This window comes from Sinocyclocheilus grahami, unplaced genomic scaffold (assembly GCF_001515645.1).
Source record: "Sinocyclocheilus grahami isolate Dianchi unplaced genomic scaffold, SAMN03320097.WGS_v1.1 scaffold395.1, whole genome shotgun sequence".
NCBI classification, from domain to species: Eukaryota; Metazoa; Chordata; class Actinopteri; order Cypriniformes; family Cyprinidae; genus Sinocyclocheilus; species Sinocyclocheilus grahami.
In genome coordinates, this window is record NW_015505574.1 from 111883 (window position 1) to 125643 (window position 13761).

The window sequence follows — 13761 nt, forward strand, 5'->3', positions numbered from 1 at the left end:
ATTTTGCATTATTGACACTATTTTCCTAATTAATGCTGTTCAGTTGCTTTGTCACAATCTGTATGGTTAAAAGCGCTATATAAATAAAGGTGACTTGACTTGACTTGACTAACATTTATGATTGCTTATGGCGTTATTGCTTTTTCTCAACTTTTATTTTGGCGGAAAGGCGCAGGAAGACAACAGCAGATTTATAAATGAGTCTCATTACGAATAAGTCGCACGTATCGCATTGTCACGTGCCTTGTAAAAAAAAAAAATCATAAAAATGGGACTGAGCAACTGAGTACACTGTTACCAGTGTTGGGGGTAGCGCATTACAAGTAACGCGAGTTACGTAGTCAGATTACTTTTTTCAAGTAACTAGTAAAGTAACGCATTACTTTTTTATTTACAAGAGAATGTCTGAGTTACTTTTTCAAATAAGTTACTTTTTTTTTCCAATTTATTGATTGACAGCTCTCCTGTCCCCATGTTGAGAGAAATCAGAAGATGCTACTGTAGTTCTAAAATAAATATGAATATGCATTAATTCGTCTAAAAAAATACAACACAGTTTCAGTATTCCTCAAAATGAATAAAAATAATGCAACAAGTAACGTAATCGGTTACTTTTTTATGGAGTAACGCAATATTGTAATGCATTACTTTTAAAAGTAACTTTCCCCAACACTGACTGTTACAGCGCAGATTTCCCTCGTGGTTTGGACTTCGAACCCTGGCTAACGAGCAGATAGCACCGCGAGTTCATGCAGCGCTGTAAGAATGCAATGCGTGCGTGTATTAGAAAACATGACGGTCTGCAGTTTATTTACTAATTGTTTAAGGCCATTTCGCGATTCCAATTATCATACAGTAACCAGCAACAATCACCCCTTCCTCTTCTCATCGAAGACATGTGATGCAGCACTAAACAGTCTCTCGCTGTCGGTGCTTGTAATGATTTGTTCGTCTTTCTCGGATAGTTTTAAATGCTTCCACGCTGCTGACATGTTTTTTTGCATTGCGCCTCTCACTCTACGCTGGTTGCTATTTGATAGCGTCATATCATTGTTCGGTACAGTTTATTCGGTCTTTTTCGCTTATTCGAAATATATAATTTCGGTTACCGAACATTCGTGCATCCCTAATTCCAGCCTTTGGTCCAACTTAGGTGGGTAAAAAAAAAAAAATTCTAATTCAGTTAATTGCATTTAATTTAAATTAAAACAATAATACTTTTTTTAATTTAATAGCAATTAACATTGTGTTCAAAACATTATATTCATTTCACACTTGAGTATATTCTTTTAAAGTATATTATTTCCCTAATAAGTGCTCTTTTAAAATATGCTATTATGCTAAAGTAGCCTATATTTTTACACAAGAGTAAGAACTTTGTGTTGTTAGAATGTTGCTAAGCTAACAATGCAATACCTGCAGTCATAAAAAAAGACGGCACACAGAAATGTTGAGATTAGATTGATTTTTTTTCACTGAGCTCATTAACAGATGTTCTTAGTAGATCGTATAACGATAATGAACTTTTATTGTTGCCTTCCACACCTACGATGCCTTAAACTTAGACTTTACTGAGAACAGAACACAACTGTGCTTGACATGCACTGAGAAATAATGGGAAGACACAATTTCAGACAAAAATAAAGAGACAAAATGTTCATGTAATGTAAAATGTAAGACACTGGCAAAAGGACCAAAGAGAATATATATATATATATATATATATCCCTCTGTTCCTCTGTGTAAGCCCGGCCTCCTGCATTAGCCCAGAGCTACATGGTAATAGAGCAACTACTTTCATCATTCCCTTTTCCCCTGCCGTTTATCTGTTTATTCTCAGCTAAAATGCACTTAAACCTTTTGATTTATTCCTTTCATCCCTATATTGTGTGTAGGTGGATGTGGCTGGGGCGTGGGGTTGTTTTCAACTTTGTTTTTAGGTCAGGGAAATGAATTATGGCAATTATTGAAATTCATTTATACAGGGAAAGTTCCTCAGCAGAGTGACTGAAATCTCTATAATGCACTTTCTCCTGCACACAACTGTGAAGTAGGCCTATCTACTCCTACCAATTTAATAAGTAGTGTGGCTGCTCTGTGTTGAGTGTTTTGTTTGTTTGCACTGAGAATTTGCTGAGAAACAAATAGCCTAAATATTACAGTTTTTGTATATATTAAGATAAAAAAAAATATCAAAACAGGAGTACTTTTTATAGCTCTGCCATTGAAAGAAGTTGAAATGCAATGCATTTCATAGTGACATTCCTGAACAAAACCGTTGAATAATTCAGTGACTCACTCGTTACTTGTTTCATTCCTGAATGAATCAGTGTTACTGAATAAATCAAATTAGTACATGATTCACGTACTCATAAAGACAGTCACTTGTTTCATTTATGAATAAATCAGTACATTTGAACAAACTGGTTTAGCGAATGATTCAATGACTCACACATTACGTGTTTCATTCCTGAATAATCAGTGTTATTGAATGAATTGAGAGCATGATTCAATGACTCACTCATAAAGACAGTTTAGAATAGCATATTAGAGTACTACTCTCACTATTTCTGTCATATTAATATATAGCAGAAATAATGAGTAGTATGGTAGTATGCAACTTTGCATTCAGCCAGTCACTTGAAGGAATCAATATTTTTGAACAAACTGGTCGAATGAATGATTCAATTACTCACTCATAAAGTCCATGGCTATATGCGAAAAACAGTGTGAAATGAGTGGAATGCCTAAATTCACAGTACTCATAAAACAGTAGACAAAAAAGTATAATCAGCTCAATCAGATTTGAGGACTTGAACAAGCAAATATTTAATGCATTTTCATTATTATTCTAAATAAATTGCCTATTAATGCTCTTTTGTGTGTACAAATTTTGATGGTTAATGCAAAAGTTACAACCAGTTTGATAACTCAACTGGCACCTTCTTAAATATAGACCTGTTCCTTTCATTACATCTATACAATTCAGTGTAAAAAGCAGGGATATAGGTGACCTAAAACCGTCATCAGCGTAATGTGAAGTAATGCTGTCCAGATTGCATGTGGTCTGTGGCATGTATTGAACCAGATACAATTAGACCCTGTGCTTCCAGACATCAAGCTTTAGTCGAACAAGACATAAAAGCCAAAAAAAAATAACCTGATGAAACTGATTATCAGAATTCTAGATTGACAAACCTTATGTTACAGAAAAAAACACGTTTACATTAAGTACTACAAAATTGGTTTCTATATATCCATATTTCCATTGATACATATATTAGCAAGTATGATTCTCCTTTCAGCACTTTTAAGGGCTATAAAGTGACATTTTAAACAAGGGTCTGATCTTGTAAGGAAATCTTCTAGTCGTTAAAAGTGATGTGAGTTCTAGTAGAAATGTCAAAGACGTCTTGACGGAAAGAATATTTCTATTTAGGGTTCTCAAAGGCACACTTAGATGAGAATTCTTATGAAATATACTATAATAGAAGCATGAGGTAGTCTAATGTGCATAGATGCACTTTTAGCAAAAAATAAATAAATTACCTATCAGCTATGCACCTAAGCATCTACCGCTGTTTTGTATGAAAAAAGAACATTTGTTGAGTATTTCAGTATTCTTATTATTAACACATATACACTCTTAGAAATAAAGGTGCTTCAAAAGGTTATTCAAGTGATGCCATAGAAGTACCATTTTTGGTTCCACAAAGAACCACTCAGTCAAAGGTTATTTAAAGAACCATCTCTTTCTTACCTTTTTGTAATCTGAAGAACCTTCTTTCACCACAAAGAACCTTTTGTGAAACTGAAAGTTTCTTCAGATGTTAAAGCTTCTTTATGGAACCATTTAGACAAAAAGGTTCTTCTATGGCATCGTGAAGCACCTTTATTTTTAAGAGTGTAGTTCACTGATTTCTTGCATGGATAGTGGAGTACAGACCAAGCTTTGTTTTTTGCAGCAAATGTGACCCAAATAGGCTGTCTTGTGTCATCATTAGCTGTAAACTATTTTAGTTAAAGTAAATTTTTTCACCTCTTCTGAGCAAATCTGTGATCTCCTAACACCCATTCAGGCATCAAATGGACACCACCGGGTTGAATGGATCATGCGGTCTTTAAAAAAAAAGATACGTTTATTTATCTATTATGATATGTGTGTTAGACTCACATAATACCTAGTTAATAACACCTGGAGAAACTATTTTTGAATCATCAGAGAAGAAAGATGCTTTTTGCCACATACTATATAATAATTAATGGCATCTACCGACAGCCAGGCCACACAGATACAACAGAGTTTGGCTTCTTTTAGCTGTGTTTCTGGTTTTACTCTATCTTTTCCATCATTTAAGGGACTGTACCTTCTCCCCAGGTGGCTCTTCATCTCCAGGCTGATGAAATGCTTGAGCACATGATAAATATTTAATCCACGTTTGAGATCAGTGGCCACACTTTTCAAACAATCCTGTCAGAGGTCCTCAGTGGCTAATTGTCACACCTATGGCATGCCAATGAGGTTACAGCGGGCAAGAATCAATGTCGTCCCATCAGCCCCAAGGCACAGCTGAGACCCAATCTGATGCTGATGGAAAATGACAAATGTAAGTAATGTAATAACCCACAACGGGGAGTGGATCCATATTATTCTAAATCATTACAGCTGTGTTCATCACATGAAACTTTTCATCTAGAGTAATCGGAGAATCTGTTATATATTTTTAAAAAGGGGCATAAAACTGGGCAAACTATGAGAGTTTATTTTTATTTATTTATTTGGTCAATGTAACAATGGGAATAAACAAATAAATACAGTTCCCTTTAAACCACATTTTAGCTGAGGTCTTTCAAGGACATTCTTCAGGTACTTTGTAGTTCAGCTATTTGCATGTCAAAGTCACCCTGACATTTATCTGGTTAAAATGCATTTCATTTAGTGTTGGATACAGAAAAAATAAGGCAACAGGATGGCTTTTTTTGAAAGTTTCATCGTATAATTAACCTACTTAATTATAGTAAATGTCTTGAATAACCTTAAAATGTCAAGATGTCAATCTTCCATCATAATAACAATGACCTATTTAGATAAAGGAATTAAATTTTTCTTAAGTTGTATCAATGTTTAAAAAAAAAAAAAACCCTAAAGAGACTTTAATATATATTCCGAAAGTTATGAGAACTTTGGAAATAATACCGACAGATACTGTACTGTATGTCATTCTGTTCTATTCTATGCTAATCTATTCCCCCGCCGATGCACAGTTTAACTTAGTGAGACTCTCTGAGAAAATCCCTTCCAAAAAAAATCCAATGTCTGCCACAGGGCTATTCATAATATCTTTCGTTGGCTGGCTGAAACAGACAGAAGAGACCCAAATTTCAACTCTGAGAAACGGATGCTTGTTAATAAACCCAGATGCAATTCTGTCAAAGAAACAATAGGAAATACAGCGCACAATGCAAAGACAGTTATTAAAAGTGTGACATAAATGTAGAGCAAGGAAGTTGCTGACAGCAGCTGTAAAAATATAGGTGCCGAATATGCACTGTCGTCAATGCATGGAGCTGTGAAAATAAATCGTAAAGCTCCAAGAGAGTTTGTTGTCCTGTCCAAAAAGATTCATCTATGTTTACAAGTAGAAAGATTGCACTGATACTTCAAACTGTCTTTGGGGGGCAATTTATTCATCAAACACTTCCAGCCAAGTTTTAAGCTTTACAAAAGTGTTCCAAAGGCCCCTTTCATCACAGATGAAAATATAAGGGTGCACTATGCAATCTTCAATCGGGCAAAAGTAGATTTAGTCTTGTACTGCTAATCTACCAAAGCGAAAGGTTTCCTTTTAATTGCTCTCCTTTCAAAAATGTATGAGTACAACCGAGCATTCAGCTGAATGACCAGCAGCTGTGCGCTGGAGTGCACTGATGGCAATCAAACACAAGCTCCCTGCCTTTACCAATCAATGAACTAGGACACCTATGGGCTGGGTCAGAAATACTGAGTGGCCTATCCTGAAGTTACGACATAAGAGTGTCCACAATAATAAAATGGGAAAATCTTTTACAAAGGTAGTTTAAACATGCCAAGTTCCTAGAAATGCACTCTTTGTGCAGTATTCATGTTGGTTTCATATGATCAAGGAATACATTTTATGATTTCTACAAAATCTCATGCGGTGTGAACAAGTAAAAACTAATAGCATATTTTCCTCACACTGTTATACATGCAATTGTACATATCTTAAATCATTATTTAAAAATAATAATTTGATAAAATAAGTGTTTACGTATATATATATATATATATATATATATATATAACTCAATTTCAAGCCTTGCTCACCCTATTCCGGCTACCTAATGATACTCAAATGTCAGACTGATATATTTGTAATCTCACTGTAGTGCGATGGATGAGTTGCTCAGAGCAGTGGCACATTCTAGCTGCTGTCCCATTATCTGGCAGCTGCTACATGCGACTGTATTTGTGGCTGATAACTTGACTTGGATTGGCTTCTTATTCATGAAGCCCACTGGAAGGCAGGTGCTATACACGTGTAGCACTGCAGTTATCATGGAACATTATCGTATTATGAAAATGGGGCATTTTGTTAATATTCGCCGTGTGAGATCTGATAGGAAACCTCATATAAACTGATTGTAATGCTGTTTCAGTATCTTTAGTGGAGCCATAGATAAAACTAATGCAAAATGATTCTCATATATCGTTTGAATGCTTTAATAGTAATAAATCACTGTGAATATGAGGCTTATACCACAACAAATCTTTTTAACAAGTATGCTGTCCTTGTGCTTGAAATAGTATAAATATATAGTATAAATTAACCTATATCCCATTTATTTCTACATTTGTACCTCATTATAGACTCATTGGAAAAATGTGCCTTTATATCTACATTTTTGCAAAAATCCAATATGCAAAAATCCATACAGGTACATGTAATTAATTACAGTCTCCAGCTGAAATGAATACTAATGGCATTAAAACACCAACAACTTTTGTTCCTTTTTCACACAATGATTACAGGAGCAGAATTTCAATTAATAACTTATATAAATTACCATAGTGCATTGCTTGTAATCGAATACATTTTTGATGTTTGCATCACATGACCAGCTCCATATTTATGGCTCTTGGGATATTGTAAACTTGCTCAGTAGCTCACCTGGAACAACACTGCAATTGCATTGCATGGTGGTCTGGTATGAGTCCCTTAAAACATGTCATGATACATACATAACTACATACATAGGCTATATACATAAATATTAAAGACTTGTAGAAACAAGATAAAATGGCATGGATGCTTCGGCAATGTTTATATCTTGCGTAACGATGCTTTTGTTAACACTATTGATTAGATTTAGGTAGGCTTTAGTGTTGGGTGTACGATCATTTTTAAATGTGATAGGGTATTTTAACGTGCCATTTTACTGTGAAAGTGTTGAGTGCAGGAAGAAACGAAATATCATGTGCAGAAATGTCGCAACATTTTGAATGATTCTGGTTTGCAATTTAAGCACAAAATCTTGTGATATGTATGCTTTAAAACATGAAAGCTTTATCAGTGGTGGTTAGAAAAATAATAAACTTAATACAAAACATTCTGAGACAAGTCCTAATATGTATGCAGTTTTGCTTTAAAAGTACATTCCATCTTTTATGGAGGTTTAGAATTTTTACTACTGATTAAACATGTTTTTGGCAGAAGTGAACCGACTCTTAGTGAAGATGAGAGGTTTCTTGAAATGTGGCCTCTGTCAGAGAAATGCATTTATGCACAGCTGCATGCATTTACAAATGTGAGGTTTAAAAAAAAAAACCCTACCACCATATACAGAAAGCTATTAAAAAAAAAATACATTCATCTGTTGGAACCAAAAGCAACGGTACACCCTTCTGAGTAATGGATTTATCAAAGCAAACATACATCGCCAAGAGAAAGAATAAATGTGAGAGGTCTGAAAACATTACATGAAAAAACAATCAGAAACATATCCCAAAGAAAAAAAAAATATATCAAATTGGAGAATCCTTAGAATTGGACACTGAAAGACGAGAGCCTAAGTGAACATAAACATCATGGAAAGAGTGTTGGAGGTAAAATGAAATGTTCAGTGTTTCTGTCTATTTCCCGCTCAGACCTCAGAGTAAGCATTGTGTGACCCATTTAGTCATCTGTGTTTTTAGCCCGGTTTCTCTGCACTAATCCCCAAACAGATGGGTACTGAAGAAAGCAGGCGGAGTTTTGGCTCTAGCACTAAATCATGACACCTGCCGCCCTGCTGGCACATACACCTCACACCACGGGCTGCCATGGCCTCCTACCACCCAAAAAGCAGGCTGGTCTGTTCCTCTGTATGACTATGATACTATTGCCAAAACCAAGCTAGAGTATAAGCAAATCACATCATTTGTGTCAGACTCTGTTCCGTGTTTTGTGTTTTGCTCCCCACGTGTTCCATGTCCTGGTTTTCTCCTGTGTTCTTCCTATGCCCTTATTTGGTCCTACCCATTCCTGTCCTTATAGTTCATTTGTTCCAGGTGTTCCCCGTTCAGTTCCATTGATCCCAGGTGTGTCCGATTAGTTTCCTGTGTATTTATAGTGTGTTCTGCCCCTCGTTTCCCGTCCGGTATCGATCATCAATCCCCGTTCCTACGTGTGTTCCATGTGGTAAATAAAGACTGTTGAATTCTTCTACGTTTCCTTCGCTCCTCGCTCCGACACAGTTGGCAACAATGTGACAACTTTTAAAGGGGTCATATGATGTTGCTAAAAAGAACATTATTTGGTGTAATGAAATGTGTTTATGCGGTTTAAGGTGCAAAATTATTTTCCACATACTGTACATTATTGTTTCTCCTCTATGCCCCGCCTTTCTGAAACGCGTAGATCTTTACAAAGCTCATCGGTCTGAAAAGCGAGGTGTGCTCTGATTGGCCAGCTATCCAGTGCGGTGTGTTACGCCCCTTAACATACTGTGATGCCTTGTCCCGGCCGGAGCGACGAGACAAAAACATTAAAACCCATTATGAATGAGGAATTTGTTGCATCCAGTGGGGACATAATTACAGATTATAATGACTTATACTGTCTTTTTACGCGTTGTGTTGCATCGCGCTGCGTAAACATAAAACTATGTCTGCATTTGTGATCGGAGAAATTACAAACTACAAGCGCTACTCTACACTGCCCAAAACTCGCGTTTGAATCGTCAGTGGCAAATTCTTTAAATAAAAAGAAGACGAAATGACGGGCTTGTGGCAACCATATGTGACGACACCAGGCTGGACTCTGCTTCGTCCACAGCGTCAAATTGATGTATGTCCTCAGCAACCAGCACGGATCAGCTCCAGGCATGACGAAACGGATATCGTCCTCTTTTGGAAGACCAAACAAAGTAGTTTCGCTTTCACAACGAAACACAGCGTCTTCACAACATGGCGGCAGCAACAATACTACAGCGAGAATAAAAGTTAAGCCTTCTTTCTTTGCGTGAACATTTGGGTGGCGTTATGCAAATCTTCCCACATCGTGACGTAGATATGTGGGGGCGTGTTAGAACGAGCCGTTTTAGGTAGGCGTGGTTGACTTATCCATTATAAATAATATCTCTTTGGATTTGAGACTTTAGTCTTTGCAACTTTACAGATCTTCTTTATTCACCAAGAGCTTGTAACACTCCAAACAGAAAGGAAAAATTGAAATCGCATCATATGACACCTTTAAGGTAGCACAAACAATAAGATCACCTCTGTTGTAACGTCTGTCTATAATAAAATGGCATTTAACCATTTATTTTTTAAATGAAAGGTGTATGTAACCTTCTGTTCCTTGGACTGTTTGGGTAAAGCTAGAAATACTTTAACAAGTACAATGAAAAATTAAATGGAAACGAAAAAAATAAATCTAGGCATAATTAAGATTCTAGCAAGTGTACACTTTAAGATCTATTACGCAAAAGGTGAACTAACCTTCTGGATGATTCAAGGTGCTATGCAAGTTTTAAGTGCAAATGTCTGACCCCAAGCAGCATATTCACTGATTCATGCTTGTTTCGGACTGAGGATGTCTCTAATGTTTAAGCCTCATGAACGGTAGGATATATTGTCCCCTGATTAACCACAGCCGTGGACATTGGTGCTATTCATAGACACTGTTACTCCACAGATGTCTGTGCTCCCGCTTCCAGCAGGGATGTGACAGTTTCCAGTTTCAAATAAAGATTGATTAATGACTCACAGCTCCCCCAGAAACTCTCTCTATTTCCATTATCAAGCACGTATCATTTAACCCTGTTCTGTCAAGACGGACTTTATTATTTTTATGTTTAGGGTCACACAAATGATGTCTTTGTAAAAATAACTACAGACATTTTGAAATCATCCTGTTCTTTTCCTTGTTAGCTGATAACCCCGATAATAATACAGTGCTGTATTAAAAAGTCTATTCATGCTTTAAAAAAATAAATAAATAAATAGAAATGGTATCCCTTCTTGTGACACTGTTTCTGTTTGGATTTCATTTGACCCCAGCAAATAACACACTGCAGAAAAACACATTAAAACAAAACAAAATAGACAGTCAGGGGAATCTCTACAGTATGTCTACCAGTCCGAATATTTTAGCATGTGAAAAGGCAATGCATTTATTCATGTTTTATATGTGGGGGCTCTGAGGCTCCAAACTTAAAGGGGTCATATGATATTGCTAAAAAGAACATTATTTTGTGTATTTGGTGTAATGAAATGTGTTTATGCGGTATGTGTATAATAAACACATTATTTTCCACATACTGTACATTATTGTTTCTCCTCTATGCCCCGCCTTTTTAAAACGCGTCGATTTTTACAAAGCTCATCGGTCTGAAAAAGAAAAAAGCTTAGCGTGCGCTGAGGCCGAGATAGAGTGAGCTGAGGCCGGGCTAGCGTGAGCCGACGACTGAGCGGCAACCACATGTGACGACCCCGGGCTGGACTCCGCTTCGTCCACGGTGAAAGTTGATGTATTCCCTCAGCGACCAGCACAGATCAGCTCTAGGCATGACGAAGCGGATATCGTCCTCTTTTGGAAGACCAAACAAAGTAGTTTCGCTTTCACAACGAAGCACACAGCGTCTTCACGACATGGCTGCAGCGTCAACAATACTACAGTGAGAATAAAAGTTATGCCTTCTTTCTTTGCGTGAACATTTGGGCGGCGTTATGCAAATCTTCCCACATAGTGAGGTAGATATGTGGGGGCGTGTTAGAAGGAGCCGACTCTGAACTTTTTTAAAGAATATCTCTTTGGATTTGAGACTTTAGTCTTTGCAACTTTACAGATCTTCTTTATGCACCAAGAGCTTGTAACACTCCAAAGAGAAAGGAAAAATTGAAATCGCATCATATGTTACAAATTTCATGAAGGACCATTTGTTGAAGGACGCGTCTTGTGTTTACAGTCAGTTCTTATAATATTAGCAAAAGTAATAAAACAGAGACGTATGCATTCAATGTTAAAGTATAATTCACCCAAAATCAGCCTTTATTCACCCTTGTGTTGCTCCAAACCTGTGTGACTTTCTACATGAAACAGAAAAGAAAGAAAACAGCCTCAAACATAAGTTTCATGTAAAGTACTTAGGTAATAATAATTTTAGTAGTGTCATTTGATTTGATATTAAATGATGTGTTACAAACATGCAATTGCAAATATATTTAAATACATCACATACCATTTTCAATAAAAAAAATGCACTGAAGTATATTTTAGTTTACTATAAATGCTTACTTTCAGCAATCGATTTAAACTATATTACATTTTCATTTCATTGTAAAAACAATGTGATTAAATGTCCAAAAATATTATGTTTGCACTTAAGTGTATTATTTTAAAGTGTATGTTATTTCAGTAATAAGGTTTTTTAAATAATCCTAAAATGTGCTAAAGAGATAATCCACCCCAAAATTTTACTCGCCCTCAAATTGTTCCAAACTCATGTGACTCTCTTTCTGCCGCAGAAAACAAAAGGAGATATTTAACAGAATGTCCAAGCTGCTCTTGTCCATACAATGAAAATGAATAGAGACCAAGGACCGCCGTGATCATCATTCACTTTCATTGAAACAGAATTTAAATTTTTGGGTGAACAGAGCAGTTTAATCCCAGAATTCCACAGCACACATTTGCAGTTCCTCCTCTAGCAGATCTGTCGTGACAACTGCAAGGCAACTGATTAGCAGAGAGTAGCACAACAGCAGAAAATATTTACTCCCTGCAAATATTTACTCGCTCTGTTAATTACAACTCTGTTAAGTCATTTCCCCACCTGTTCTTTTAATCTGTCTTTTTAACAAAGAACCTAAATGAAATCAAACCATGAGTCACAATAATTATAGACTTTATCTCTAGTTGCTGCTGTACACAGATGTCACGGTTGAATCAAGACAGATTTGTATAGATTTGCAATAGCATCACCTCAGGCAGGCTCTGCAGTGATTCACGCTCACTGTAAAATACGTGTATAATGAGAGGATCACGGAGCCTAGCAAGGTCATTATGGCTGATTCTGTACGGCTTGGAATTCTTTGACTTCGGTTGCTGTATTTGAATGCATTGTGGACATCTGCGGTAGACATCTGCTCGGCGGATGACATACGAAATCTCTGCCATGTTCAATGTATTGAAGAGCTCACAATGGCTGACACATATACTGAAGCATTAGAGCCGTTCTGCCAATAGGCAAAATACAGCCAGCACGTCCCAAAGGGACCCTAACGTGCAATGCCTAGTGAACAAAGCCCACATGGCGGACAGTTTAAATAAAAGTCTGTTTGACCAGAATTAGTTTCATGTTTTGTGTTAAAAAATTCAATACATTCTGACGTCTGAGGCATAGTAATCACATTTTAGTCTCTAAACTCAAGATAATATGCAGTGAGTCATGATTACACTGCAGAACAAGTCCATGTCAAAATCTTGTCAAAAGAGCAGCTAGTTAAATGAGGTTTCTGTCAGAAAACTGCCTGTCATGCTTTAAACAATCTATTTAATTTGTCACTCAAACAGCATTCGGTTTCACTGGATAATATAGGTGAGAGAGAAATATTTAGAGCTGAGGAAAAGCAGCTAATAAAATATGAAGGACCGAATAACCTCATTTATTTCTGAAAATAAAGCTGTGGGGGAAAAGAACAAAACTAACCTTGAGACATTTCAAACAGCTGGCTTCTGAGATCAAAGAAAACGGATCATTTTTATAGCATTGCCAATGAAAATGGAGACTATTACATGTGTTTCTGCAGCCTGAGGACTTGATATCTACACATTAGCAAAATAGAAATGAGAATCCACCAAGGGCAGTGCAGACCAGTGCATCACTACAACTAAATGTTCACTTTTGACCTGGAATTGGGGTCATGTTATCCCAATGACCAAGAGTCCCATGTTAAGGCAGGTGCCTATGAATATTCATAAGCACAAATGCTACCTGTTCACATCAAATTCCAACACCCACTGGTGAATGCCAAACATGAATATTCATGCCAACATAGGCGTTTTCGGTTCTCAGCAGGTATCGTTGATGATGTAAGGAAAAATAAGAGCGAATCCATATATTCAAGAACTTCTCAGAACAGTTTCCAAGATCAGCTTTCATGTGCTGGAGAACAAAAAGAGCTCAAATTGTTCCAGACAGACACCCTGAATGACAATACAAAGTAAACCACAACGTCTTCACCAAATCTCTTGCATC